This window comes from Arachis hypogaea, chromosome 7 (assembly GCF_003086295.3).
Source record: "Arachis hypogaea cultivar Tifrunner chromosome 7, arahy.Tifrunner.gnm2.J5K5, whole genome shotgun sequence".
NCBI lineage: Eukaryota > Viridiplantae > Streptophyta > Magnoliopsida > Fabales > Fabaceae > Arachis > Arachis hypogaea.
The window spans coordinates 49,974,068-49,980,325 of record NC_092042.1 but is presented as its reverse complement, the minus strand read 5'-3'; the positions used below and the strand labels follow the sequence as shown (position 1 = coordinate 49,980,325).

At 35.6% G+C, this 6,258-nt stretch overlaps 1 non-coding gene across 1 annotated transcript; it reads left to right on the top strand.

The window, feature by feature from the left end:
- The first annotated feature begins 918 nt into the window (after positions 1-918).
- On the top strand, positions 919-1,026 carry LOC112704590 (small nucleolar RNA R71). The gene has a single exon (XR_003155207.1). It is a non-coding gene; the product is annotated as a small nucleolar RNA R71 (small nucleolar RNA).
- The last annotated feature ends 5,232 nt before the right edge of the window (positions 1,027-6,258 follow it).

Sequence of the window (6,258 nt, the reverse complement as noted above, 5' to 3'; positions counted from 1 at the left end):
TAGTTATCAGAGCTCATGAATGGTAAAAGGAGGTTCAATGGAATCTCTATGGTCTCTAGATGAGCCTCAGATTCCTTAGGTTCCTCAATTGGGAACTCCTTTTTATCCAGAGAACGTCCCAAGAGGTCTTTCTCACTAGGATTCACGTCCTCCTCCTCCTCTGTGCATTCGGCCACACCCAGTAAAGTTATGGCCTTGCACTCTCTTTTTGGGTTCTCTTCTGTATTGCTTGGGAGAGTACTAGGAGGAGTTTCAGTGACTTTTTTACTCAGATGGCCCACTTGTGCCTCCAAATTTCTAATAGAGGACCTTGTTTCATTCATGAAACTTAGAGTGGCCTTAGATAGATCAGAGACTATGTTTGCTAAGCTAGAGGGGCTCTACTCAGAATTCTCTGTCTGTTGCTGAGAGGATGATGGAAAAGGCTTGCTATTGCTAAACCTATTTCTTCCACCATTATTAAAGCTTTATTGAGGCTTTTGTTGATCCTTCCATGAGAAATTTGGATGATTTCTCCATAAACGCTTCACCTATGTAATTCACCTCTGCCATTGTAGGGTTCTCAGGATCATAAGTTTCTTCTTCAGAAGATGCTTTTTTAGTACTGTTGGATGCATTTTGCAATCCATTCAGACTCTGAGAAATCATATTGACTTGTTGAGTCAACATTTTGTTCTGAGCCAATATGGCTTTCAGAGCATCAATTTCAAGAACTCCCTTCCTCTGAGGCGTCCCATTACTCACAGGATTCCTTTCAGAAGTGTACATGAACTGGTTATTTGCAACTATGTCAATGAGTTCCTGAGCTTCTATAGGCATTTTCTTCAGGTGAATAGATCCACCCACAGAATGGTTCAATGACATCTTAGACAATTCAGACAGACCATCATAGAATATATCCAGAATGGTCCATTCTGAAAGCATATCAGAAGGACATTTTTTTGTCAGTTGCTTGTATCTTTTCCAAGCTTCATAGAGGGATTCACCTTCTTTCTATCTGAAGGTTCAAACATCCACTCTAAGCTTGCTCAGCTTTTGAGGAAGAAAGAACTTGGCTAAGAAACTCGTGACCAGCTTATCTCAAGAGTTCAGGCTATCTCTAGGTTGAGAGTCCAACCATGTTCTAGCTTTGTTTCTTACAGCAAAAGGGAAAAGCATAAGCTTATAGACCTCAGGATTAACTCCATTGGTCTTAACAGTATCACAGATCTGCAAGAATTCAGTTAAGAACTGAAAAGGATCTTCTGATGGAAGTACATGAAACTTGCAATTCTGTTGCATCAGAGAAACTAATTGAGGCTTTAGCTCAAAGTTGTTTGCTCCAATGGCAGGGATTGAGATGCTTCATCCATGTAAGTTGGAATTTGGTACAGTAAAGTACCCAAGCATCTTCCTTGCATTGTTTTTGGGTTCGGCCATGTCTCCTTTTTTTTGAGATTCTCTGTAAGGTTTTATCTGGATTGTTGTGCTTTAGCTTCTCTTAGCTTCTTCTTCAGAGTCCTTTCAGGTTCAGGATCTGCTTCAACAAGAATGTCCTTGTCCTTGCTCCTGCTCATATGAAAAAAGAAAGAATAGAAAAGAAGAAGAATCCTCTATGTCACAGTATAAAGATTTCTTTATGTGAGTAGAAGAGAAGAAGAATAGAAGAGAAAAAATTCGAACACAGAGAGAGAAGAGAAGAGGGTTCGAATTATGAGTAGAAGAGAAGTGTTAGTAGATAAATAAATAAATAGAAGAAGATGAGAAAGAGAGAGAGAATTCGAATAGGATTAAGAAGAGAAAAGAGAAATAATTTTGTTTTTATTTTATTTATGATGTTAGTTTCGAAAATTAGGAGAAGAAATAAAATTAAAATTAAAAATTAAAATTTAAAACAATTAGTTAATTAAAAAGAATTTTGAAAAAGGGTGAGGAATTTTGGAAAATTAGAGAGAGAAAAGTAGTTAGGTGGTTTTGAAAAAAATAAGAAATAGCAAAACAAACAAAAAGTCAATTAGTTAGTTGAAAAAGATTTGAAAATCAATTTTGAAAAGATAAGAAGTTAGAAAAGATTTTGAAATTGATTTTGAAAAAGATATGATTTGAAAAAGATATGTTTGAAAAGATATGATTGAAATTTATTTTGAAAAAGATTTGATTTTTAAAATTAAAGTTGATTACTTGACTAACAAGAAACTAAAAGATATGATTCTAGAATTTAAAGATTGAACCTTTCTTAACAATAAAGTAACAAAGTTCAAATTTTTGACTTAATCACATTAATTGTTAGTAAAGTTTTTGAAAATTATAAAATTAAGAAAAATATTTTGAAAATAAATTTTAAAATTTTCGAAAATATTAAAGAGAGAAATGAAAAAGATTTGATTTTGAAAAAGATTTTGAAAAGATAGGATTTTTGAAATTGAAATCTTGACTTGACTAACAAGAAACAATTTATTTTAAAAATTTTTGACTAAGTCAACGCAAAGATTTCGAAAATTATGAGTAAAATAAGGAAAAGATATTTTTTATTTTTGAATTTTAATGAGGAGAGAGAAAAACAACAAGATGATTCAAGACATAAAAATTTTGGATCAAAACAAATGATGCATGCAAGAACACTATGAATGTCAAGATAAACACCAAGAACACTTTGAAGATCATGATGAACATCAAGAACTTATTTTTGAAAAATTTTCAAGAAAAGAAAAACATGCAAGACATCAAACCTAGAGATTTTTCATGTTTAGACACTATGAATGCAAAATTGCATATGAAAAACAAGAAAAGACACAAAACAAGAAAATATGAAGATCAAACAAGAAGAGTTGTCAAGAACAACATGAAGATCATGAAGAACACCATGCATGAGTTTTTGAAAAAAAAAATTTAGAAAATTAAAAAGATGCAATTGACACCAAACTTAAAATTTGACACTAGACCCAAACAAGAAACACAAAATATTTTTTGGTTTTTATGATTTTATTAATTTTTTTGTAATTTTTCAAAAATTATTTTGGAAAAACGAAAACAAAGAAAAAAATTTTTGAAAGATTTTTGAAAACTTTTTGAAAAGAGAATAAAGATTGAAACAAAAAGAAAATTACCTAATCTAAGCAACAAGATGAACCGTCAGTTGTCCAAACTCGAACAATCCCCGACAACGGCGCCAAAAACTTGGTGCACGAAATTGTGATCTCAATGGCACCAACAACTTGGTACGCACAACTATAATCTCAACTCTTTTTCACAACTTCGCACAACTAACCAGCAAGTGCACTGGGTCGTCCAAGTAATAAACATTGCGTGAGTAAGGGTCGATCCCACAGAGATTGTCGGCTTGAAGCAAGCTATGGTCACCTTGTAAATCTCAGTCAGGCAGATTTAAATCGTTATGCAGTTTTAATAATTAAAAGATAAATAAAACATAAAATAAAGATAAAGATACTTATGTAATTCATTGGTGGGAATTTCAGATAAGCGTATGGAGATGCGTTGTTCCTTTTGAATCTCTGCTTTCCTATTGCCTTCATCCAATCCTTCATACTCCTTTCTATGCAAGCTGTATGTTGGGTGTCACCGTTGTCAATGGCTACTTTCCGTCCTCTCAGTGAAAATGGTCCTCTACGGTTTCTGTACGGCAAATCAACTGTCGGATTTCTCATCTCGGATGAAAAATACCATGCACAGATATCGTATGGCTAATCAGCTGTTGGTTCTCGATTGTGTAGGAATAGGATTTACTATCCTTTTGCGTCTGTCACCACGTCCTACAGTCGCGAGTTTGAAGCTCGTCACAGTCATCCCATCCCAGATCCTACTCGGAATACCACAGACAAGGTTTAGACTTTTTAGATCTCAAGAATGCTGCCAATGGATTCTAGCCTATACAACGAATACTCTAATCTCAGATTCAGATGCTCCATTGTCAGAGGAGAGTCGATGTGAATCGTTGATTAGAAACCCAAGAGATATACATTCAAGCTTGTTTTCATGTAGAATGGAAGTGGTTGTCAATCACGCGTTCATAAGGGAGAATGGTGATGAGTGTCACATAATCATCACATTCATCATGTTCTTGTGTGCAAATGAATATCTTAGAATAAGAACAAGTATGAATTGAATAGAAGAACAATAGTACTTTGCATTAATACTCGAGAAACAGCAGAGCTCCACCTTAATCTATGGTGTGTAGAAACTCCACCATTGAAAATACATAAGTGATGATGGTCCATGCATGGCCGTGAGGCCAGCCCCCAAAACGTGATCAAGAGATCAAAAGATGATCAAAAGATGTGAGTAAAATAGTAAAAAGTTCTATGTATACTAAACTAGTTACTAGGGTTACAGAAATAAATAAATGACGCAGAAATCCACATCCGGGCCCACTTGGTGTGTGCTTGGGTTGAGCATTGAAGCTTTCATGTGTAAAGGTCTTCCATGGAGTTAAACTTTAGTTTGTAACTTGTTTCTAGCGTTTAACTCTGCTTTGCAACTTGTTTCTGGCGTTTAACGCCAGAATAGGGCAAAAAGCTAGTGTTAAATGCCAGTTTGCGTCATCTAAACTCGAGAAAAGTATGGACTATTATACATTTCTGGAAACATCTAGATGTCTAATTTTCAACGCAATTAAAAGCAAACCATTTGGACTCCTGTAGCTCCAAAAATTCCATTTCAAGTGCAGGGAGGTCAGAATCCAACAGCATCAACAGTCCTTTGTCAGCCTCTGAATCAAATTTTTGCTCAGGTCCCTCAATTTCAGCCAGAAAATACCTAAAATCACAGAAAAATACAAAAACTCATACTAAAGTCCAAAATGTGAATTTTGCTTAAAAACTAATAAAAATATGCTAAAAACTAACTAAATCATACTAAAAACTATGCAAAAACAATGACAAAAAGCGTATAAATTATCCGCTCATAAGCAAACCAAGCTTCAGCTGGACATTACACACAACAGCCAAATTGATAGGAATCAACTAGCTCCTGTGATGATAAAAACATCATCTGAATCTCTAGAATTCATTCTTAAAAATTCTGAAGGACAAAATAAAAAGAAAAATACCTAATCTAAGCAACAAGATGAACCGTCAGTTGTCCAAACTCGAACAATCTCCGGCAACGACGCCAAAAACTTGGTACACAAAATCGTGATACACACACTTTCTTTACAACTCCGCGTAGCTGACCAGCAAGTGCACTGGGTCATCCAAGAAATACCTTACGTGAGTAAGGGTTGATCCCACGAAGATTGTCGGCTTGAAGCAAGATATGGTCATCTTGTAAATCTCAGTCAGGCAGATTCAATTGGTTATGGGGTTTTGATAACTAAAAGATAAATAAGACATAAAATAAGATAGAAATACTTATGTAATTCATTGGTAGGAATTTCAGATAAGTGTATGGAGATGCTCTGTTCCTTCTGAATCTCTACTTTCCTACTGTCTTCATCCCGTCATGCATACTCTCTTCCATGGCAAGTTGTATGTTGGGGGATCACCGTTGTCAATGGCTACCATCCGTCCTCTCAGTGAAAATGGTCCGGCTATGGGTTACATAGGGCTAATCATCTATCAATTCTCGATCGTGTCGGAATAAGATCCATTGATCCTTTTGCACACTGTCACTGCGCCCAACAGTTATGAGTTTGAAGCGCGTCACAATCATCCCATCCCAGATCCTACTCGGAATGCCACAGACAAGGTTTAGACTTTTCGGATCTCAAGAATGCTGCTAATTAATTCTAGCTTATACCACGAAGACTCTGATTGCACAGAATGGAAGACTCTGTTGTCAGAAGAGGCAACCATGCATCGTGAATCAGGAGGCCAAGAGATATGCATTCAAGCTTGTTTTCAGGTAGAACGGAAGTGGTTGTCAGGCACGTGTTCTTAAGTGAGAATGGTGATGAGTGTCACTTGATCATCACATTCATCATGTTGAAGTGAGAATGGATATCTTAGAACAAGAATAAGCTTGAATTGAATAGAAAACAGTAGTAATGTATTAATTTATGAGGAGCAGCAGAGCTCCACACCTTAATCTATGAGGTGTAGAAACTCCACCGTTGAAAATATATAAGAACAAGGTCTAGACATGGCCGAATGGCCATGCCTCCCAAATAAAATGAAACAATCAAAAAGGGTTCAAAGACCTGATCCTAAGATCAAAGATGATCAAAAAGATGAAAATACAATAGTAAATTGTCCTATTTACAATGAACTAGTAACCTAGAGTTTACAGAAATAAGTAAATGATGCAGAAATCTACTTCCGGAGC